This window comes from Cnephaeus nilssonii, assembly GCF_951640355.1.
Source record: "Cnephaeus nilssonii genome assembly, chromosome: 14".
NCBI classification, from domain to species: domain Eukaryota; kingdom Metazoa; phylum Chordata; class Mammalia; order Chiroptera; family Vespertilionidae; genus Cnephaeus; species Cnephaeus nilssonii.
Genome location: NC_137085.1, coordinates 41834663 through 41859428, shown reverse-complemented (window position 1 = coordinate 41859428; position 24766 = coordinate 41834663).

The following is a 24766-nucleotide window of genomic DNA, read 5'->3' as shown; positions in this document are numbered from 1 at the left end:
AATACACTTGTGTCTTCTGGATTCCTTTTAGTATATTTGTGTTGGGCCTCTATTTTTCCTACTTGATGCTTTCAACAAGAGTCTGGCTATTCTTGTTGTATAACAAAACATTCTATGAATGGAGGTTGAGGGAAAATTAAAGGATAAAGAGGATGCCTTGGCTGCTATTATTTTTTAACTAAGCATCTAATTCTTAACTGTCATTTTTCTCTCAACTTTACATATTATTGTCTTTGTAGGGAAAAAATTCCAAATAACCTTGAACTTTTCTTTTTAAATAATAAGACTATGTTTTCTTATGAGTAATAGTAAATTTAGGCATAACCTTGTATGGGATTTTTTTTAAAGGCAAACTATTTAATTGATTTTTTTCAGAGACAGATGAAGAGAGAGAGAGAGAGAGAGAGAGAGAGAGAGAGAGAGAGAGAGACATCAATTTGTTGTTCCACTTATTTATGCATTCATTGGTTACTTCTGTGCCCTGATGGAAGATCAAATCCGAAACATTGGCATATTGGGATGATTCTCTAACCAACTAAATACCTGGCCAGGGCTTATGGGATTTTTAATAGTATTGACTATAAGATATATGTTTCTTTGTTTTAAGTGTTGAGTGTCAATATTTTGCCTATGCATACTTTTTTAAAATATATATATTTTATTGATTTTTTACAGAGAGGAAGGGAGAGGGATAGAAAGTTAGAAACATCGATGAGAGAGAAACATTGATCAGCTGCCTCCTGCACACTCCCTACTGGGTATGTGCCCGAAACCAAGGTACATGCCCTTGACCAGAATCGAACCTGGGACCCTTGAGTCCGCAGGCGGACACTCTATCTACTGAGCCAAACTGGTTAGAGCTTGCCTATGCATTCTTTTAAGAACACTAGACCATGAGTTAGGAGGACTGGGTGTTACTGCCTGGTTCTTGTTGTGTGATCATTGTTATATCACTTTCCTTCTGTGAACCTCAGCTTCCTCATGTGCAAAATGAAGTCTATTTCCCTCCCTGGACCATTATGGGGGTCCAATGTGACAAACCATTTGGCTTTACACATAAAGCATCAGTTTAAATGTTCTTAAATCCCTCAAAGACCTGCAGGCAGGACACTTGCTCACTGCGGTGTTATTCTTTCAGAAAAAGATTAACTTTTGGCTGAGGGTTGGCCAACAGCTGCCACATTTTCATTTCTTTGCTTTTGTTTTTTCTAACCTGGTCTTGTTTCCGTCATTTGAATCTGGATGAGGATCCTGAAGCCATGTTGTATTTTATTCTCAGCCTCTGAATGGTTTTCTAAACACATGGCTCTATGAAGTTGATGCCACTAATTTAATGACAGAAAAATGACTTTTGTCCATTAATCACCATCAGTGGATAAGACAGGTGCCACTGAAAGTATAAAGGACTAATCCATTAGTGACTAAGGCTAAAAGCAGTCCTCCTCAGAACTAGGTCAGGTAGCTTATTTAGGGCTTGGGTGGTGACTCAGCCTGTGGAGGTTTGGACTTCCAGGTTGAGGGACTTGTGTGGTGGTTTTGGGAGTGTGTGTAGCTTGGTAGGGAGAGTGATTCATTCTTCTAGAAGAGTCTCTCTGCATCTGTCTCTGTGTCTTTATTTTTTTACATCTGTGGCTTTGTTTTTAATTATCGTAAGCCTATGATCACATAATTTACAATTTTGTGCTAAGAGTCGATTCTCCTATAACTTTAATCCTTCTAGTGAGTTGGCAAAAGCACCATTACCAATCATACATATACACTAATTCTACAGTTGTGTTATTAATAGCTGTTCAAGCCGACTTAAAGAATTCACAAGCAAAGTTTGCTACTATATCTTGTCAGGCGGACTTTTAAAAGCATCTGATCTTGTGGATCATCTATAAAATGTGAGAAGTGTTAAATATTCTTTATTTGATATTCTAGGTAAACCACATTAAAATGCCTTCCCTTAAGGAAAAGGCTACCGTTTAGATACAAGGGATTTTAATTAAATTGGCATAGTTAGAGCCCAAAAGATAACATGGAGACTGCAGGCTTATCTTCAGCCTTGCCTGTCAATAGGCTAATGAACACAAATTGAAACACAAGCGAGTCCTGCTGTTCTGATCGACGGGGAAGGGATTTCCTGAGTATTTGAGCGTATTAATATAACCAGTTACATAAATCTAAATATGAAAGCAGTCTCCTACAGGTGTTGAGATGGCATTCACCATCTCTGTGAAAAGTGGAGCATTACCAATCCAGTCCAATCCTGTTTTTATAAGGGGGAAACTGATAGCGTTTGCTGAACTGAAATTACCATCAAAGTGCTAACCATCATAAATGACTAGCTATTAATATTAATAATAGGAAAGAATCAAAGGGAAAGCCAGGCGTTATAAGCATGGTCATCTGGGCAGCTTCACCAAGTTGCAACTTTATGCTCCCCAGGGAACTACCAGTCCATTCCCTGCAAATCCCTGGGGGCGGGGAACCAGCAAAGGGGAAATGGGTGCATGGGCAGGGAAGTCGGGATGACGTAGGGGAGGTGTTTGTCAGTCTAACCTGGGAACAAAGATCATTGACTAGCAGGGTGGACCCCAGTGCAAACCCGGGAAACTTTGGGAATACGTAATCCCCAGAGACGAAGAATTCTCTTATTTCTCTTGCTTCGCGCCTGCTTCCTTGCACTCACTTGTTTTGTGACCCACGCTAGCCCGCCATGTGGACCGCACACGCAAAGGACTACAGCTGGGAACACTAGCTAACCTAGCGAGATACCGGACTGGGCCGTGATTGAATATGGAGCGGGAACTCTGGCTTTGATCTTAGCCCTGCTAATGACAAAATGGGAATTTTTCCCTGGCGGAATGGAGGGAGATGGGACCAAGGGGGAGGGGGACTCTCTTAATGTTACCTCATCAATAACGCTTTCCACAACACCGAATGCTCCCGCGGCACCCCAAGAAGCCCACAGGTGGGGACACAGTTCAAAAAGCTGCCCGGCCGGTGTGGCTCAGTGGTTGAGCCTCCACCTCTGAGTGGGCTGTTCAATTCCCGCTCAGGGCACATTCCCGGTTGCAGTTTGATCCCCAGCAGGAGTAGGGGTGGGGGTGGCGGATGGGGGATGGGCGGGTGGAGGCGGGTGGGGGGAGTTCAAGAGGCAGCGATCTGATGTTTCTCTCTCATTGTTTCTATCTCCCTCTGCTTTCCTCTTTCTCTAAAATCAATAATAAAATAAAATTTAAAAAGTGAGTACAAAAACATTTTTAAAATGTTTTATTTTTGTTGTTTCTTAAAGACACTATTCTAAGGAAATGAAGACTTCTTGCTATTTCACATGTATTCACTTGTTCAGATTGTGCAGTTCTGCTGTTGTATTCTGTGCAATGCTCTTATTGGTTTTGTTCTTGCTTAGGTCACGGGGTAAAAGTTCTTACTTTTTTTTCCTTTTTGAGTTGAAAATGACTATTTATATACAAATATGCATTATGTGACACTGGGCAAGTCATATCCATTCTTTTTTTAATCTTTATTGTGTAAAGTATTACATATAGTATTATGTATGTCTCCTTCTTCCCCCTTTGACCTCTCCACTGCGACCCCCCCCCCCACGCCCTCACCACCCTACTGTCTGTGTCCATTGGTTATGCTTATATGTATATACCTACAAGTCGTTGGGTTGATCTCTTCCCCCGCCCGCCCCGCCCCTCCCCTTCCCTCTGAAAAACTTCTTACTCTTTCTCGGGGAGCATGTGCATCTGCCCTGAAGAAAGGGGCTGGGAAGAGGGGCAGAGGAAGCCAGAACTCAGAGGGCTCTCTGAACCCAGAGCCACAGATAGAAACCACCTCACCTGCTTGGGCCTAGCTCTGTCTTTGGTTGTTTGTTGTTTGTGTGTTTTCCTCCTGAACCCTTAGTAAGGTCTCCTTCCAAGGTTCTAGGCTTGCTTCACCTGTGCTTTTGAAGGACACAAAGAAGGGTCTTAGGTCCTTCTGACCAGCAGTTCTGGAAGTGTGGTCTCCGGGACCAGCAGCGTCAGCATCTACCTCATTAGTCATGCAAATTATTAGGCCCCACCTCAGGAACTCTGCGGGTGGGGCCCAGCGCTGTGTTTACAAGCCTTCCAGGAAATGCCAGGGCTGGCTCACTGTTGAGAACTACTTGATCCTGAGACCTGAAGGTGAACAGCGCCCTCTGGAGGCCATGTGGTCACAGACCCCCATAGAAGAGGAGCTAAATCCAGGGGGCCTTTGTCCCTTCCCATCCAGAAGGCCCTGGATTGATATAATGAAGGGACATTGCTGTTGTTCTCTTTCTAGTAGTCCAGGCTCTCAAGATGAGTGAGTATGGGTGAATTCTAAAACAAGTACTCTGTTTCCCTTTCCCTTTCTGGTCATCACGCCCGTATTCTAAACCCTCCAGTGTTTCTCCGTTAAACAGCGCTCTGTCTTCAGTGCCTCTGCGGTGGGCTCCATTTCTGTTCTCCGGTTCTCCCTCACTTCTTCCCCACCTGGGAAAGTGTTTCTTTTTTCTGTGCTCATGTAACTCACATGGCAACAGCAGCTCTCACAAGGCGTCAGCTGACAGTGGCGTCCCCTCTCTAAACTGAGCTCCTTGAGGACAGAGTCCCATTTATTCCTTTTCATCCCCGGCATTATTCTAGTGCCTGGTTAGCAATAGGTGATTGGAGAATGGTTCCAAAGGGAGTAGATGATGAATCTAACTTGTGGTCTCGTTATGTAAAACTAGTTGGGGTCCATGAAACTCCCTAACTCTGTCTTCCTTCATGCAGTTCCTCTCAGTGTAAAATGTCCTTCCACATCCATCTCTAGCCTCTCAAAATCCCACCCATCCTTTAAGATTCACTCAGCGTGGCCCCTCAGTGAACATGAGGGAGTGAGCTGCAGGGTTGGGAATGGGCCCTTGATCAGTCAGAGTCATCAGCAGGCAAGTTTATTACTGTCACGCTGTTCCCAGGACAGAGTGCATGCATGATAAAAATAGCACAAATAATGACAATAACATCTTACCTAATAATAGTCAAATATGTAAATTGACCATACCTCCACTACACCCACAGCCAATCAGAGTGAGTATGCAAATTAACCCAACAAAGATGGCAGTTGAATTTGCATACGCAGGCGCAGAGCGGCCTGGAGGGGCAGAACACCTGTTATGCGGGGGGGGGGGGGGCGGGGGTGGTGGTGATGGGAGCTACAGGAGCGGTGCTCTGGACAGAAGCGTGGACTTGCTGGCTCCCAGGCTGCTGGGAGTGAAGCCAGGGGAAGGAGGGCCTATTCTTGCACAAATATGTAATGGGCTTCTAGTTAATCGATAATATTAATGGCTTATGTCAATTGAGTTATCATGCACTAAGCCCTTTACATATATTATTTTGTTAATACTTAAATTAGCCTAGGAGAAAAGTATTATTTGTAAAATAATAAATGAGGAAATAGAGGCACAGAGGGGTTAAAGAATTTGCTGAAGGTCATATAGATATAGTCAAAGCCAAGATTGAAGCCCAGGTCTGGTCAATGCTCTCAACTTGAAGCTAAATAGATCACCGAGAAAGTATATAGACAATAGAGACCTTGGTGATGGAGAATCATGAGTTTAAGCAGACCAGCAGAAATGGAACCAGCAACCACAAGCTGCTGAGGGGAACTGACCCTGGGTCAAGTTTTTCCAGGCATAGATTCTTTAAGAGTAGGAACCACAACCAGGTTGTGACTAGCCCAGAACTTGAAGGCAAGCACAGAGTCAGTTACCTTACATAAGAAGGACTGAGTTGAGAGCAGATTCTGTTACTGCTTTCAATCATTACACTATTCTCAGCCCCTGAAAAAGAATCAAACTTGTAGAAGACTTTGGGGCATAAGTGAGCATCTCATTAAATAACGTCATCAACACCAATTTAAAAAGTGTGTAACCCAGTGTGGGAAGGACCTTCTTTTCAAAGGCATCATACTGACTGGGTTCTGCATGCCAGTCACTGCAATACACCCTCCAGGACACCTGGATCCTTACACTTTTGCAGAGCATGTTTATATCCATTTATGCACAAATATTGAAGGAGCATCTCCCTTAGGCCAGGTGCTGTCTAGACACTGAGGGGAGAGCAGTTTACCAAACAGAGACATAGTCCTTGCCCTCAGAGCAAATTGTTAAAGGAATAAGTGAACAAAATAATTCCAGGTGATGATAAGTGCAATGAGGAACATATGTGATAGCGAGCAACTGGGGGCTGTGCCATTTAGATAGGTGGTGGTGGTGGTGGTGGTCGGGGGGGGGGGGGGTTTGGTGCCCCTGGAGAGAGGATGAACATTTGGACAAAGAGACAGACCAGTCATGAAAAGATCTGGAGGGAGAACATGACAGGCAGGTGAAATCAAGGGCAAAATTGCTGCGCTATGAGTATACACGGTGTGTTTGACTCACAGAAAGAAGCCAATATAGTTCGAGCAGAGAGAGGGGAAGGGAGGGCTGAGGTTTGTCAGGCAAAGATGGAGTTTAGATTTTCATTCTAGGACAAAGGAGAGCTAGCGAACAGGTGAATGACCCGATATGATTCACTTGTATACAGCTTCTATTACTTATTTAATCCTCTCAGCAGAGAGTGAGGAAGTTAGTGCTTCAAGACAGAGAAAGGGAGATACAGAAAAGTTATCTGGTGGATCCAAAGTTCATCCAGCAAGGGCTGAGCAGAGTCTGAAACGTGGATCCTCACACTCCCAAGTCCAGCATTGTTTTCTGGGCACTAGCTGGGTTCAAAGTAAGGTGAATGGCAGGGCTGAGAGCATGGATGTGGTATTTAATTTGCACATATTCTAAGTACGTGATTAAAGAATCTGGGAATGGGGGTGTCCAGGAGAAATACATTTCTTAAAGAATTAGTATGTGTAGCAGGCGTTCAGCGAGCTTTGGGACAGGTTAAAGGCTTCTGGGGACAGAAGAACTGGAAGAGTCTGACCTCAAGATGTTAAGAGTTCTACAGGGTGAAGGGATAATAGTTATACTGCCACAGCTCAATCTTACTGAGCACTTACTATGTGCCAGGCACTGTTCTCAATGCTTTACACACACACACACACACACACACACACACACACACACACACACACAGAGAGACAGAGAGAGAGAGAGAGAAGCATTTTTAAAAGAGCATTATAGGCAGGGAAAAAGGCAAGGACAAAGTTCCTAAGATACTAATAAGCTTGGCATGTTTGATGATTAGAAAGAGGTCAATGTGCTAAGAGCAGTAATGCTTTTTAGCCCCACAAGCCACTGAGGAAGGGATTGTCGTTATTCCAATGTTGCAGATGAGGAAACTGAGGCATGGAGAGGCAATAATGAGCCTAAGATCACACAACAAATAAGTATCAAGAACTCTCAGAACCATGCTTTTCAACCCCTATTTATTGAATGGTCAATACGTATAGGAACTCTACACAAATTATTTATGACCCACCCCTTAAAGGTGACCCTTATTGGCTTCTTCATTTGTATTAACGATTTCCTCAGGTTTCTCCGTGAGCTGGGATTCAGTCGTAGATGTGCCTGATGCCTAAATCCATGCTCTTTGCTTTACATTCTGCTGCCTCTTAGGGCCGCTGCCTCCCTTAAACTAGACTGAACAGCGGGCCTTTGCCAATCTGATCTGTGATGCTGAAACCTGGGGTCAACAGCATTTCAGGGGTTCTTGTTATTAATCCACTGAGATGCTCCAATTGAAAACAAGTAGCCCCAGAGTCTTGCTGAGAGGAGGGTTATAGGACTGAAGGGGCAGGACCCCAATCAAATGTCATGACCAAGAATGTGGCCTCACAGACTAAAGCCACAACTTTTCCCACAAGGAAGAGCTGGATAAATGGCAATTACTAGGGGACGGGGAAATGCATGAAAGACTGCAGGGGAACCTCAGCCTGTACCCATTGGAGCAGACCTGCTAGCCAATCTCTTATTTTTTTCCTCTTGGTTTTAATTTTTTATTTTTAAATTTATTTTTTAAAATTTTTATTGATTAAGGTATTACATGTGTCCATATCTCCCCATTGCCCCCCCTCCCCCCGCCAACCTGGTTTTTAAATTTTTATTGATTTTTTTTTTAAGAGAGAGATTTGTTGTTCCACTTATTTATGCATTCATTGGTATGTGCCCTGACTGGGAATCCACAGGCAATGTTGGTTATTGGTCTGGGGAAGGCTTTTTTTTCTTCTTTCAATTCTGTAAGTAAAGATAATCAAGGGCTCACATTAATGTGAAGAGAAAAAACAACAAAAAAACAACACCAACAATGCACATTTACTGACTGGGATCAATGTTGACTCTTCTGATCTCCGAAATAAAGTAGTCTCCAAGGACCATGATCATCTTGACATTTTGGAGCATTTCTATGGCCCACTTATATCAGTGATATTGTGTTAGTGAACAGAAAGTAGCCAATACTATGGCTGCTTTAGATATATTTGGTCCAAAGGATTAAACATAAAGTGAAAAAGATTCAGGGGCTGTCATATTGGAGAAGTTATTTGGGGTCCAATTGTCTGGGGTGAACTTAAGAAGAAAACCAAATTATAGCATCTTGTACCCTTGGCCACTAAGAAAGCGGCTCGGTGCTTGTTGGGCCTCTGGATTTTGGACACAGTCAGTTTTGGGGGGAGACCAGAGCAGGAAGGGACCTCACAGCAGGTTTGGGTTGCACTGCAATCTGCCCTGAAGTTTGTGCTGAAGGGCTCAGCAGACCCAGTGATGCTGGAGGTACCCATGGTGGAGAAGATGCTGTTTCGTGTTTGATAAGCTTCAGTGGGAGAATCGCAGCAGACTCTTAGGGTTCTGGGCATCGCCATGCCTTCTGTAGCAGAAAAGCACTCACCCTGGGAAGAGAAGCTCCGTGAAGGCTACTGTGCCATTTGTCGCCACTGAGCACCTGACCATAGGATACCAAGTGACTGTGAGAATGGAGTTGCTCACTATGGACTGGGCATCGTCATTGTCACTGAATCATAAGGAGCTGCCACAATCCATTGTGCGATGAAAAATGGTTCCTAAGAATCAGACCCAAGAAAGTCCAGAAGGTGGCACTAGAGCTTCTTCCTCAATTCATGCACATGGCCTCACAGCAGCTTCCAGGTGGTCTGCTGGTGGAATTTTGGGTCTGGTTCATAGGCAGGATTGATCAGTATACTGTGGGAAAAGAAATTGGACAGCCCTGGCAGTGTGGCCAAGTGGTCAGAGTGTCAGCCCACACACTGAAGGGTCACAGGTTTGGTTCTGGTCAAGGGCTCCTACCTGGGTTGTAGGTTCGATCCCCAGCCCTGGTATCTCTCTCTCTCTCTCTCTCTCTCTCTCTCTCTCTCTCATTCCCTCCCTCCTTCCTTCCCTTCCCCAGTCTCTTTAAAAATCAATGGGAAAAATATCCTGAGGTGAGGATTAACGAAAGAAAGGAAGAGAAAGAAAGAAAGAAAGAAAGAAAGAAAGAAAGAGAGAGAGAGAGAGAGAGAGAGAGAGAGAGAGAGAGAGAGAGAGAGGAAGGAAGGAAGGAAGGAAGGAAGGAAGGAAGGAAGGAAGGAAGGAAGGAAGGAAGGAAGGAAGGGCTGGACAGTTGCCATATCATAGACCCTCAAGGACAGAGTGAGGGGAAATCCTTTCAGTGGACAAAACTGCAACCGGTACACTTGATAGTTCTCTTCGAATGAGAGGAAAAGTAGCCAGAAACACAGGCTCAGGGCAGGGGAAATGGTGTGCTTAGTTGGTCAGGGGCATGAAACCAGCAAGACTGGAGGATTAGAGACGTGTGCATGGAAGTAGGCATAGAGTGAGAGAGCATCCATTCCAGAGGAGATGCCCAGTAACCAGGTGAACAGGACGATTTACACAGTGAATATCAGCCAGTATCTCCTCTTGGCCACCAAATGCTTAGGCAATGGACCTGTAAATATAGTAGCTATTCTAGTAGGGATGGAGTCTGTGCATTTGACCAGCGGAGCAAGCAGCCTCTCACCAAGGATGACCTACTGGCTACTGCTGCTGCTGAATGTCCAACATGTTAGTATCAGGGAATTGGGGACACTGAGCCCTCAGTGGAGGGCATCGGCCAGCTGCTTGGTGGCAGGTTGATCACATAGACCTCTTCCACCTTGGAGGTGGCAATTCAGATCGTATGTCGATTCATATCTGGGATTTATTGTTTGAGGGCAGATATGCTTTTGAGATTAAAACGTAAAGAGGATATATAAACTTCTTTAAGATATTTCTGGTTTAAACCTAATTACTGGTAAACCATTTGGACTCATTCCCTCTGGCTCTTTTTTAAAAATTATATTTTATTTTTATTGTTGACATTGTTACAGGTGCCCCTTCCCCCCACCCTTTTCGCCCCCTCCACCCAGACCTCCCTCTGGCTCTTCCTTTAGAGCAGTGGTTCTCAACCTTTCTAATGCTGCGACCCTTTAATACAGTTCCTCATGTTGTGGTGAGCCCCAACCATAAAATTATTTTCGTTGCTACTTCATAACTGTAATTTTGATGCTGTTAATGAATCGTAATGTAAATATCTGTGTTTTCCAACGGTCTTAGGCGACCCTGCTAGTGGTTCTCAACCTGTGGGTCATGACAGGTTGAGAACCGCAGCTTTAGAGGATCTGAGACGATTCATTTACTTGCCACAGAGACCACTTGGCGTACGTTTTGATAACTCGAGGCTGTTGCTTCTGCCTAACTTGGTGCAGGACACTGTGACCTAAAGAGATAATAGACAAGTAGAGCATCTTGCCTTGATGGGTCCAGGAAAGAGCAGTGCAGGTCAGCCATTAGGCTAGACCACAAGGTGCAGTTACCACTACTGGCCACCAGATGGCAGAGGCACTCAGGGCAGCGCAGCAAGGAGGTTGAGGGTTTCAGGTGAGGCTTCCCAAAGACCTGAGGGCCAAAGACAAAGGGTTTGGTAACAGCGTTCTCAGCAGGCAGGACCAGTTGTTAGGGCGAATATAATTTTAAAAGGTAGAAAGTAGGATTCACTGGTGAGTTGCAAACAGGCTCACTTTGGTTTTGACAGAGATTTATGCCAGGAACATGAAATCTAGAAGAGTATGTGCCTGTGTGTGTGTGTGTGTGTGTGTGTGTGTGTTGGAGGTGGGGGCCCTTGAAAAGGATAATTTCAAAGAAGCAAGGTCAAAACAAAAGATGAACGAGTAAACTAGAGAACAGGCTGGATATGATCACATGGTAGGATACAGAAGAAGTGATTAGTATTTCAGGGGGAGGTTTGTAATGTGAGTGAACTTCAGGTATGATGAGGTTCCTGAAGGAGTTCTTTATTTTTTTTAGCACTGGAGACCCATTTGACAGGCTGGTGAAATTTATGAACCCTGTGGTAGATTCTATTTTATAAAAAACTAGAGGCCCGTTGCACGAAGATTCGTGCAAAGACCTTCCTTCACTTGGCTGCCGGCACCAGTTTTCCTCTGGCACCGGGGACCCAGGCCTTGGCTCTGGCCACCCGCCGATTGGAGCGGCGGGAGGCGCGGGGGGTGGGACCAGATGGTAAGTCCCGCCCCCCGTGTCTCTCGCTGGCCCGATTGGCTGCCCCGAGTCCCACTGCTTGCACCTCCCGCCAGCCGGATGGGTCCCCCCTCAGGGGTGGCCGATCGGGTGGCGGGAGGCGCAGGTGGCGGGACTCACGTGATGGGGGGCAGGGAAGCACGTGGGGGCCACCATCTTTGCTGGGTTAATTTGCATAGCGCCCTGATTGGCTGTGGGCATAGTGAGGGTACAGTCAATTAGCATATTACTCTTTTATTAGGTAGGATGTCCTCAACTACATTTTGGGTCTCATCTTTCTACAGAAACTTAGTACTTCCCCATCAAGAGGTGGTCTCTGGCCCTGCCTGCTGTGACTCGTTTGGAGTGTCATCAGGTACACCGAAAGGTCATGGGGGTTCGAATCCTGGTCAGGGCACATGCCCAGGTTGCAGGTTTGATACCCTGTTGGGGTGCCTACGGGAGGCAACCAATCAATGTTTCTCTCTCATATTGGTGTTTTTCTCTCTTTCTCTCTCTCTCTCCCTCTCCCCTTTCTCTCTAAAATCAATTAAAAAACAAAGAAAAGAGGTAGTGTCTCTACACTCTCCCCACCAATCTGTGCAGGCCTTTGTGACAGCCTCAGCTGATAGCGCAGTGGGAGTGACATATGTGACTTTTGAAGGTAAGTAATAGAAGTCAGTAGAGCTTCTCTCTGGCCTTCTCTCTGCTTTCTCTGTCTTGGGACCCTGAGCTGGCATGGAAGAAGTCAGGCTACCTTGTAGCTGCCAAGTTAGAGATGCCACATGGAAAGATCATGCAGAGATAGAGATGCTGGGTGAGTCCCCCCGTTCCAGCCTCCTTCCCTCCACCCCCCCGACATGTCAATGGGTGGTTTCAGCCACAGCTCTCCTCTGACTCTAATTCCATGAGAGATCCCAAGCGAGAATTGCCTAATGGAGCCTTAGTCAGCCCCAGAACCGAGAGAGGTAATAATAAAATGATGGCTGTTTAGGCTTCCCTTGCACCATAAATTATTCACTGTTGTATCCTCATCATCTCCATTATTCCTGACATGTGAGAATTTCTCAATAAATATTTGAATTAATGGGTCCAACGTGCTTCCAATGTCCACTGTCATTGGCTACTTCTTTCTCTCGTGGTCCTTTCCAGAATCAGAGCTGCATCTCGGCCTGGCCATTACACTCTGGCCCCAGGTCTCTGAGACTTAGTGTGCCAGTTTTTTCAATAATTGTGCAATTGATTCAACAGCACATGCACACAGTATCACTGAGCTTAATGCCTCGTTAGCAAGAATAATTAGTTAAAATAAGAAGCCACCAGATGGTAAGTATTATCAATAACACCCATATGTGAGCCAAGACATGAATTACAAAGTTAATCTGAGGGCATGTTGTATGCTTGCCCTGGCACCAAAATTGCTAGTTACTGCTCTGCCTGGAAGTTCCATTCTACACAATAATTTCTGATGGCAGATCTATGAACTTTATTCAGCATGTGGGGGGATGAGAAGGTAGAAGAAAAACTCACACTAGTTAGTTATGAGAAGGATAGATTGGAGCATTATGATTTGAGGTTCAGCCAAAGGAGGGGACAGTATTACTTTTCAGTGGTGATCTACAGAGATCAAAGAAATATCAAGGTAGGAGAAATGTGTCCACCAGCCGGTACAGCCACCTCTAAGGCCTCCACTTGTAGGATCTGCAGCCATAGGGGTCAGCTACTGGGAGAGAAAATGTGAACTCTCTGGACATACAGTGCTGAGATGCCCCCAGATCTCCCCAAAGATGCGGGTGTTTTACCATGTCTCCAACATTGTACACCAGCCTGCAGTTCTATCCAGAAAGATATGCACATGAAATTCTTTAGTGCAACAAATACAAAACTTAAAGGTGGCTCCCTGTTTATGTAGTCCGCCATATTCAGGGCTCCAGACTTTTCTCCATCATTCTCTAACTGAATATTTATTTTTTTCCAAAGTTCTTGGCCAGACTCAGAGTCGCTTATGGAGCTCAGGGGTCAGTCATCAACTATCCCGTTTCCTTCTATTTGGCTCCTTGCTTCTTTCAAGGACCTCCTGTCTCATTTCTCAGAGATTTGAAACATGTGTTAAGGAGTCAGGGTCACATCATCCCACAGCTTCTTGCCCACCCACATGGTTCTCCTAAGGGCTGGCATTGGTGGTGGAGTGAAGATCTCATGGTATGTCACCACGAGTTCCCTGTCTACCACCTATCAGCTACAGGGGCTCCCCATCAGTAGAGTGGGGAAAGCAGCAAGGGCCATATCAATGATAAAAAGTGTGCCTTCAGCAACTTCAGAAAACCTTGTCGCTGGGTGCTAGCAGGCAAAATGCTCCAGCCCTCCTTTGCTAATAGAATCATGTTAGTCTCTGCCCTGCCACATCATCCAGATGCCTCTATTTGTTGATTGTAAAGACTTGTCTTTAAAAAAAATGTTTGTATTGATTTCAAAGAGGAAGGGAGAGGGGGAGAGAGAGATAGAAACATCAATGATGAGAGAGAATCAATGATCAGCTGCCTCCTGCATGCCCCACACTGGGGATCAAGCCCACAACCAGGGTACATGCCCTGACTAGGAATCTAACCATGACCTCCCAGCTCATAGTCGATGCTCAACCATTAAGCAACACCAGCCAGGCTAAAGACTTGGATTTTAAATGAATTAAGGGGCATGAACCACTGAGGTTTCTGTTTCCGTTGCTGGGGGGAAAATGGTAGTCAACAAGGAAGTCTACCTGGTATTCAGAAGCTCAAGGCTGGTCCCCAGATCCACTAGCCCTTCAGCCTGATGTCTTACAGACATAAATGAGGTATCATTTTGTCTTCAGGTGTGAGGGATAGAAAGAGAATACGCTTGTTAGCCAAAGAAATCTTGAATGGATAGGGCCTTGAGTGGGCGGTGTAAACTAATAAGATGTGAATGCATGTCTGTAGACATCTGTGTGTGTTTCCTAGGGAAACTATGACTGAGAAATTGTACAATGAAAGGAAGACACTATGACACCGAGACACTGAAGTGCCTCTCTTGAAAGCAGATCCAATGAAAACCAAGTGTTGGATGTATCAACCTTGAGGGGAGAGGCAACGCCTCACCATCCCCTCCCTTACATGGTCAAGTGTGTTGTTTCCCATGGCTGCAATAGCAAATCGCCATGTTAAAGAAAGCAGGCTTTTTTGTAACTATATATAGTGATGGATGTTGACTAGACCTTTTAGTGGTAATCATCTCATAATGTATACAAATATCAAATAATCATTTCAGACATGTGAAACTAATATGTTATATGTCAATTATATCTAAACACACACACACACACACACACATACACCAATCTATCATGTCACCATGCTGGATGTCACAAGTCTAAAATGTGTCTGCAGGACTGTATTTTTTCTAGAAGCTGTAGGGGAGACCCTGTTTTCTTGACTCTCCCGGCTTCTAGAGGTTTCCCATATTCCTTGGCTTCTGCACCCTTTCCCCATCATCAAAGCCAATCACTTAGCATCTTCTAGTCTCCTTTTGACCCTCCTGCTTCCCTCTCATAAAGACTCTGGCGCTTACATAGGGCCCACTGGGGTAATTCAGGAGAATCTCATCTCAAAATCCTTCATTTAAGCACCTCTGCAAAACCCCTTGGAAAGTAACGTGTGTACGGGGATTCAAACATGAACATCTTTGGGGGACCATCATTCAGCCTACCACATCAAGGATGCGAAAGTTATATTTTGTTCCCATGGTGACTTGTGTGTGACGTAGGCATGCACATAAACTGCCTCAGTGCTGGTTCGGGCTGGCATGGCTTGCGCTTCTTTTACTTTCCTACATGACACAGAGCTAGGTGAGCATTAATCACAACAACCAGGGCCTATTTTATGGGATGTATTCAGCACCAAGTCTTGTTTTTAAATCTAAGAAAAAACAGCAAAGAAGTGGTAGTCAGTGTCGAGTCATAAAAACATTAGGATGTGAAGGGATCTGTGAGATCATGTGATCCAATTCTTTTCATCTTTTTTTTTTTAATTTCTTTATTGATTAAGGTGTCACATATTTGTCCTCATCCCCCCATTCCCATCCCACACCCCTCCCCATGGATGCCCCAACCCCCTGTTGAACTTAACCATTGGTTAGGCTCTTATGCATGCACACAAGACCTTTGGTTGATCTCTCCCTTCTCCCCCCACCCTCCCCTATCCTCCCTCTGAGGCCCGATAGTCCGATCGGTGCCTCCTTGTTTCTGGTTCTGTTCTTGTTCATCAGTCCATGTTGTTCATCATTTCCCCTAGATGAGCGAAATCATGTGTCACTAGAGATGTACTTATAAGAATTGAATGTGCTACGGGCAATAATAGTTATGCTGACAGGCAAAAAATCAGTCTGTAGTGAGTTTCTTTCTGGACCAACAGTTCTTTTGAGACCCAATATCAATGTCCACCAGTTCCTTATGAGTACATGTCGGCACTGACCCCTCAGCTCTGGATGGTGGACAAATGGTGATAATGCAGGTCCGACTCCCTCTGGTTTGGTCTTGGCCGGACCCAGGGGGGGCACGGCCTCACCCGGACCCGGGACCCAGGCTCACCCGGATCCAGGGGCCCGCGGCCTCGCCCGGACCCGGGGCCCAGGCTCACCCGGATCCAGGGGCCCGCGGCCTCGCCCGGACCCGGGGCCCAGGCTCTCCCGGATCCAGGGGCCCGCGGCCTCGCCCGGACCCGGGGCCCAGGCTCACCCGGATCCAGGGGCCCGCGGCCTCGCCCGGACCCGGGGCCCAGGCTCACCCGGATCCAGGGGCCCGCGGCCTCGCCCGGACCCGGGGCCCAGGCTCACCCGGATCCAGGGGCCCGCGGCCTCGCCCGGACCCGGGGCCCAGGCTCACCCGGATCCAGGGGCCCGCGGCCTCGCCCGGACCCGGGTGCCAGGGTCACCCGGATCCAGGGGCCCGCGGCCTCGCCCGGACCCGGGTGCCAGGCTCACCCGGATCCAGGGGCCCGCGGCCTCGCCCGGACCCGGGTGCCAGGCTCACCCGGATCCAGGGGCCCGCGGCCTCGCCCGGACCCGGGTGCCAGGCTCACCCGGATCCAGGGGCCCGCGGCCTCGCCCGGACCCGGGTGCCAGGCTCACCCGGATCCAGGGGCCCGCGGCCTCGCCCGGACCCGGGTGCCAGGCTCACCCGGATCCAGGGGCCCGCGGCCTCGCCCGGACCCGGGGCCCAGGCTCACCCGGATCCAGGGGCCCGCGGCCTCGCCCGGACCCGGGGCCCAGGCTCACCCGGATCCAGGGGCCCGCGGCCTCGCCCGGACCCGGGGCCCAGGCTCACCCGGATCCAGGGGCCCGCGGCCTCGCCCGGACCCGGGGCCCAGGCTCACCCTGACCCAGTTCCCAGCCTCACCCGGACCCAGGGGCGCGCAGCTTCACCCGGATCCGGGACCCAGCGGGGTTTCGTCTTCTTGATCCCATTTCCTGTTGGTCAATTCCATCTCAGTAATTCCTTTGGCCATTTTCTCAGAGCTCCAGGGCAGCCGCCACAGAACTCGTTGGGCGGCGGGCTCGGCGAAGCTCCGGTGTGCCCGGTGCGCGGCAGCGGGCTGGTCCGGGGTGGCTGCGTCGGCCCTTGGGTCTGCAGCGGTGGCCAGTCACCGAGCGTGCGCACCTGGCCGCTTCCGGGGCGTTGAGATTCTTGAAGGACTCGGAGGTCAGCAAGCGCGGAGTCTCCCACCCCATGTCTCCCAGGGGCTCGTCTGTCCGTGCTCGGCAGCGAGTGGGGCCTTCCCCTCAGCCGGAGACCGCCGGGGGAACTGCGCCGAGCACGTTCCAGGCCGCCACTGTGTCGTCTGAGCCGTAGTTCTTAAAGTGTGATCTTTGGGTCACCGGCATCAGCATCATCCCGAGTACCCCTCTCTTTTATTCTAGTTGTAGAGCATCTGCTCAGTCAGCCCTCCGGTGGTTCTGGATGGTGTCTGCTCCGCTCTCCCGTCGTAGACTCAAAATTGTTGTGGTAGGCAGCAATCAGGCTTCCGCCCTATGCCTCCATCTTGGTCTTCCTTTGTATAGTTAAGTCTTGATTGTTGTTGGTGTCGCTGGGAGGAATTGTCCTCCAGGCCAATTGGCCGTGCAGATCCTCTGTGTCTATAAAGGAAGAGTTGCTGTGTAGGAGACAGATTTATGGGCCGGGTCTTGGTGCAGCAAGGCTTTGGCGCTCATTGATTCTGCCTCTGGAATGTGTCCTTTATGCGCGTGGTTGAAATCTGGTGTCATCTCACACCGACCACTAGATGCCCTCGTTTCTGGGTCTCCAATGGTGTGTAGGTCAGCTACTACCTGAGACCACTCAGCAGGACTTACGGCAAAAACTGCAGTTTCCTCCTCCTGTCTGAGCGTCCCTAGAGCAGTCCGACTAGAACCGCAGTTTATCTGGTCAAGCTGCCATATGGCAGGCCACCCACATGCAAAAGCCGTTGCTTGGAGCCCAGGTGTGCCTGCAAGACGTACGGGGCGGACCTGCAAAACGAGCGGGGCGGGTCCCAGGGCGGGGCGGGTCTCAGGGCGGGGCGGGGCCTCAGGGCGCCACCAGGCCATGGCGAGGCGAACCGCACTGGCTGCAAGTCTGCTTTTTCTGTTTTCCACGTTTCCAAGCCCCCTCATTCCGCACTCCAGCGCAGCAAACACTGATTGCTGGGCGCACCTCCACAAGGAAGTCACTCCCACTCTCCGACAGGAAGGCCGAGAGTCCAGCCTCTTCCCGCAGGCGTCTGGGGCGCTAATCTCCCCTAGGGTTGGAACAAAAGCCACAAGTCCCTTCCCCCGACCCACGCGCCTCCGCACCTCAGCTTCTCCAGAGTTCGCTCTTTCCTCTTCTCTCTTAGCTGTAAATCCACCATTCAGCCAGCTCTCCTGTGGTTCTGGATGGCAGACGCTCTGTGCGCGGCGAAGTTCCTTTGTTTAACTTTGAAATTGCTGTGCGCGAAGTTCCTTTGTTTGACTTTGCTGCCTTCTTGGTCCTCCTCTCTCAAAATGGCTAGAGGACTTGAGTGTAAGACAGGAAGTCTTAAGAATCCTCTAAGTCGGTGTTGGCGGTCTCCTGGGCCCCGAGGATCTCAGTGGGGAGCTGGGCCAGGTGGGCCCGTCTCGCAGAAAGATGGTCTCTTCCTTCACCGAGAGCCGCTGCGCCGAGTCCGCGGCCGCCGCCACAGCAGATGCTGCGGCGCCCACGAGCTCATGGCCCCGGCTGCGGTGCTGGCTGAGAGGAGCCGCCGCCCGGTCTGGGGAGACGCGAGCAGGAGTCGCCGCGCTCACCAGTCCATCTTTTAGTTGTTTTTCCGAAACTGCCATGCGAGGCAGCAGATCAGCCGTTCACCTCCGCCGCCATCTTCGCGTCAGTCTCTTTTCATCTTATATGTGAGGAGAATGAGGTGAGGAGAGACCAAAGGGACTTGCCAAGCTCAGCAACTAATGACACAAAAAAATCAGCACCCGCTTCCTAACTCTCTTGTTACATCCCCAGGATCGAAAATTAAATTTGGGAAGCTTTATGGAGTCAGTCACTGATTATCTGATCTTGCTATATTTCCCCCCTTAGTACTGGTTTTAAAAACAAGAAAAAGAAAAGTAAACCCTCCGTGAAGTTCCCTGATTTGGTATAACAACTGTTTACCAATGTGGCTGATGCATAAAGTGACCGAATAATGGCAAGTGGATTTAAATTTCAGGATGAGGAATCTGTGTGTGTGTGTATGTGTGTGTTTTCAGAAAAATGATCTAAGAAATATAGTTGAGCTCTAGCTGGTTTTGCTCAGTGGGTAGAGCATTGGCCTGTGAACCGAAGGGTCCCAAGTTTGATTCTGGTCAAGGGCACATACCTCGGTTGCAGGCTCCTGGCAACCAATCAATGCATCTCTTTCATGTCAATGTTTCTCTCTATCTCTCCCTCTCCCTTACACTCTCTGTAAAAATCAATGGAAAAATATCCTCAGCTGAGGATTAACAACAACAACAACAAAAAGAAACATACTTGAAATAAGTGTGGAGTAAAATGTCTAGTTTCCTTGGACTTTTTTTTTAAAGGCTTTTCTTTGAAATTTATAGAAAAATATTTGTTGCGTGTGTGAGAATCCTAGATTCTGAGAAAAAAGACAATGGAAGAAGGTTGAGATTTATTATTTATGACTTGAATTTCTCAAGCTTCTAAAAATACAGAGGACAACAAGTTTAAATGTTAAAATACAATAATCTCAAAGTTACATAAGTAGGGCATTGAATGAGAATAAATGATTATGTGGCATGTTAAAAAATGTGAAGTGCAGTTAAGTTTTTATTTGTTTTTTAAATTTCTTGTGGATGGGAACCTGTCGCCCTGCTCAAGCTGAATTGCTTGATTTGCCAAAATTAGACAAGCCAACATACTTAGGCGTGGTTAGGGTATAGAAATGCAGAATATGGGCAAATCCTGATGCAAATGGGAGAAATAAGTGTCAACATTTGCACCTGTTTGAGCCCTTTGCCATTTTGGTTCATAGTTCTGTCGGGTCTGGTTTGCTGATATCTGGCTTATTTTTTCTATGGAATTTGTTAAATCAGTTTTTCCATACCGTAAATTACCCCAAAAGAGCAAAGCAGTTCCCTTTGGAAATCAAATGAACACTTGCAGATCATTGGGTGTCTTGCGATACAGTGCACTCGTCACTGTATTATGGACTATGGGAATATTTAGGAAAATTAGTAAACTAGAGACGATGTACATAATTCGACTCCGGGAATCACTCCCATTTTTACTTCTTTGTAGCCATGAAATCATCGGAAGGGGAGTTAAGCATAAAGAGGAGAGGCGAGAGATGGTGTTGAAAGGATGTTTCTGAGATGAGTTGGAGTTGGTGGGGGAGAAGTTGGGCACCTTGAAAGCCCAAATCGGTTTCAGACCATAACTCTTTACCACCTGCAAAGGTCTGAGGTTTCTGCAGAGGGCGGATGGATGGTGGCTGTCATCCTGTGCTGACCAGGTCAGGCATTGAGACTGACTGATGAGTCAAGCAATCTGGATAAGGACTTCTGGGTCAGAAATTGCACAAAGGACGATGGCAGCAGTGAGAAGTCTGGATCATATCACGGATTATCCTTCTCCTGAAGCAATCAGCTTGGGCCTCTGTGCAGCCTTTAATAGAAAACCATCGAATTCCACCTGAGGGCAACAAAGAGGTAGAGAGGCAGAGACAGTGTTTGGCGAGGTGCAACCCACCTGGCCTCAGATAACAGGTTAAAAAATAAACAGCGCCCTCGCTGGTTTGGCTCAGTGGATAGAGCATTGGAAGGGTCACAGGTTCGATTCCGGGCAAGGACACATGCTCAGGTTGCGGGTTCCATCCCCAGTAGTGGGCGTGCAGGAGGCAGTTTATTCTCTCTCATCATTGATGTTTCTCTCGCTCTCTCTCTCCCTTTCTCTCTAAACTCAATAAAAATATATTTTAAAAAAATAGCTCTAGCCGATTTGGCTCAGTGGATAGAGCATCGGCCTGCGAGCTGAAGGGTCCCAGGTTCGATTCCGGTCAAGGGCACATGCCCGGGTTGTGGGCTCGATCCCCAGTGTGGGGCATGAGGGAGGCAGCTGATCAATGATTCTCTGTCATCACTGGTGTTTCTATTTCTCTGTCTCCCTCTCCCTTCCTCTCTGAAACCAATAAAGAAATATATTTTAAAAAAATAAAATAATAAAATAAACAGCAACAACAAACACTAAGCAAACGTCTACGTTTATCTTGATACAATCAGCTTGCCTTTAAGAACTCCCGCCTAAAGTAGTCTGACTGAGTACATTGCAATACAAGAGCCCTGAAATTGTAAAACAGAAAAGCTTTCAAACTCCAGGTAAAAGCCATGCGGTCGCCATTGACTGTGTAAAATTGCTGAATGGTTAGCGGGTTGGAAGCTTCCTAATGTCCCCCGGTTTAACCCAGGCCACGAATTATACAAAGGGCTGAATCCTCAGAAGGACCATTTAGATGTCTGTCTCTCAAAAAATGAGTTGCGCCCTTGACTTCACTTAAGTAATGCACGTTCACTGTAGAAACTGAGAAAAACACACACGAGTGCCAAGTCAGTGACAGCAGTGTCCTGTACCTAGCGTCCCAGCTTCGGCTGGGAGAACACAGACGAGTAATCCCCCAAAGGCAGCCATGGGCAGAGGCCAGGATGTGCTAAGTAAACATCCTACAATACACAAGATAGCTCTGCACAACCAACAGTTATCCTGCCAGTGTCAACGGTATCAAAGATGAGAAACCCTGCTGATAAAACTGTCAACACGGTGAATCCCAGTTCTATTTGCTTCACATCCTTGTGATATGGCCACGTCTCCCAGCGAGGAAACTGCTCTTCACAGCATCGCGGGCATCAGGTCCTTGGCCCACCAAGAACTGTTGTCAGTGTTGTGCTATGTGAGCCTCCAGGCTCTCTCTTCTGTGCAAAGCCCTCTAACACTTGTTTTCTTGAACGGACTGTCAAACCTCAGAGGGAAGGCAGGGGAGGGGGTTGGGGGAGGAAATCAACCAATAAACTCATATACATACATGCATAACCCATGGACACAGACAACAGGGTGGTGAAGGCCTGGGGTGGGGGGCAGGGATGGGGTGGGAGAGGTCAATGGGGGGAAAGGGGGACATATGTAATACTTTCAACAATAAAGATTAAAAAGCAACAACTTGTTTTGATGCCGAGCTGATTAAGGAAGGGAGGGGGACTCCAGGGAGCCTTGGCACATTCCTCCTTTAAAAGGAAGGGGCCCTGCCTGGCAAAGGTGCAAGTCACAGGGAACTCCAGGTGCAGAGAGGGGACCTAGACTGGACAGGTTGAACAAAGATCAAGAAATCTTCTTTTTTTTTTTTAAATTTCTTTATTGATTAAGGTGTCACATATTTGTCCTCATCCCCCCATTCCCATCCCACACCCCTCCCCACGGATGCCCCAACCCCCTGTTGAACTTAACCATTGGTTAGGCTCATATGCATGCACACAAGTCCTTTGGTTGATCTCTCCCCCCTCCCCCCACCCTCCCCTATCCTCCCTCTGAGACCCGATAGTCCGATCAATGCCTCCTTGTTTCTGGTTCTGTTCTTGTTCATCAGTCTATGTTGTTCATCATTTCCCCTAGATGAGCGAGATCATGTGTCACTAGAGATATACTTATAAGAACTGAATGTGAGACGAGCAATAATAGTTATGCTGACAGGCAAATGAATCAGTCTGTAGTGAGTTTCTTTCTGGACCAACAGTTCTTTTGAGACCCAATATCAATGTCCACCAGTTCCTTATGTGTACATGTTGGCACTGACCCCTCAGCTCTGGATGGTGGACAAATGGTGGTAATGCAGGTCCGACTCCCTCTGGTGTGGTCTCGGCCGGACCCAGGGGCACGGCTTCACCCCGACCCACGTGCACGCGGCCTCACCTGGACCCGGGACCCAGCCTCACCCGGATCCAGGGGCACACGGCCTCACCCGAAGAAATCTTCTTAACCAATAACCCCAGCAGATATGACCCCCAAATTCTATTCCTTTTCTCCAATTAACTTTGATCTCCTCTGATTTTTATTCTCCTCTTCCACTTCCATAGGGAAATTTAGAGTTTTCCTTTACGGAGATTTCTGTTCATAAGTGGTACACTATACATACTGTTTTGCACCTTTTTTTCTACTCAACAATGTTTTAGAGATTTTCCTATGCTAATAAAGGGATCTAGTTCATTCTAAGTGTTGCCTAGAATTTCATGGTGTGAATATATCATAGTTATAATAACATCCATAGACAAACCTTTAGGTTATTTCCATTACTTTACTATTAAATATGAAGTTGCAACGAGTCCAGCCAGAGTGGCTTAGTGGTTGAGCTTCAACCTATGAACAAGGAGGTGGAGATTTAATTCTCGGCCAGGGCATATGCCCTGGTTGTGGGCTCTATCCCCAGTGTGGCGAATGCAGGAAGCAGCCGATCAATGATTCACTCTCATCATTGTTGTTTCCATATCTCTTTCTCTCTCCCTTCCTCTCTGATATCAATAAAAATATATTTAAAGTTGCAATGATAACCTTAATACATGCCTTTTTGTGTTTCATGTAACTTTATTTCTCTGCAGTAGATACCAAGAAATAGAATTGCTATCTACAAGGCATTGCTCATTTAAAATTTTAATGAGGTTTTCTAAAATGCTAAACCAATCTAAACTGTCACATTTCCCCATACTGTCACTACACCTTGATATTATAAAACCTTTATAATTTTTACAAATAAGGTGGGTTAAAAATATATTATTTCTGTAACTTGCATTTCTTTGATATTCACTGATGAGTTGTGCAGATTTTTATGTTTTCAGGTCAGGTCATTTCTATTTTCTCCTTTACATTTCCTTTAACAAGTCCTCCTCCTCTCTTCCCCCACCCCTCCAATTGCTGGTCTTTTTAAAAATTGTTTTTTAGGAAAATCTTTATTCTGGATAGATAGTACTATTTTTTCTGTTATTTATATCTCAAGTAGTTTCATCCAGTTTATTACTTATCTTTTAAATTTTGGGGTTGTCATTCATTTAAACATTTTAAAATATTGATATGTTCAAATTTACCTACCATCTTGTTTACGTTTGCCTTTTGGATGTTAAGGAGGCTTCCTCTCTTTCAAGCTTAAAATACGTTCTCCGGTATTTTCTTCTAATGTTTCCTTCATTTGGATTTTTACACTTAGACCTATAATTTATGCAGACAAGGCTGGTTTCCTGGGCATGCAACCTGTGCAGCTGCACAGAGCTCTGTGCTTAGAAGGGCCAGCAAATTATTAATTATTTGTGATTGATGTGAATGAGGCAGTACATAGATTCATTAGGAATTTGTGTCCAGAAGTCAGAGTACTTGCATTTGAATGTTGGCTCTGACGTACATTAGCTGTGTCCTTAGGGAGAATCTTTTTCCCCCCTAAGGACACAGAAGACTTTATTTTGCACACAAAACCACTGGGGATCTTGCCTGTGGACACCTCGGAGATTACAATGCAGATGCACTTGGCTCCAGACACTTGAGCAGCGAGGTGAGAAGAACAATGATTTGGACCAGTCACATGACTACAGACAGGGCTAGGGTTTCCACCAGGGTTGCCATGTCAGGCTAGGCTTTGTGGCAGTTCTAGGAAGCAGTGAGAACACCACAGGGAGGGCAGAGGCAGGGGCCCCTGCAGCTATAGGCTGGGGGCC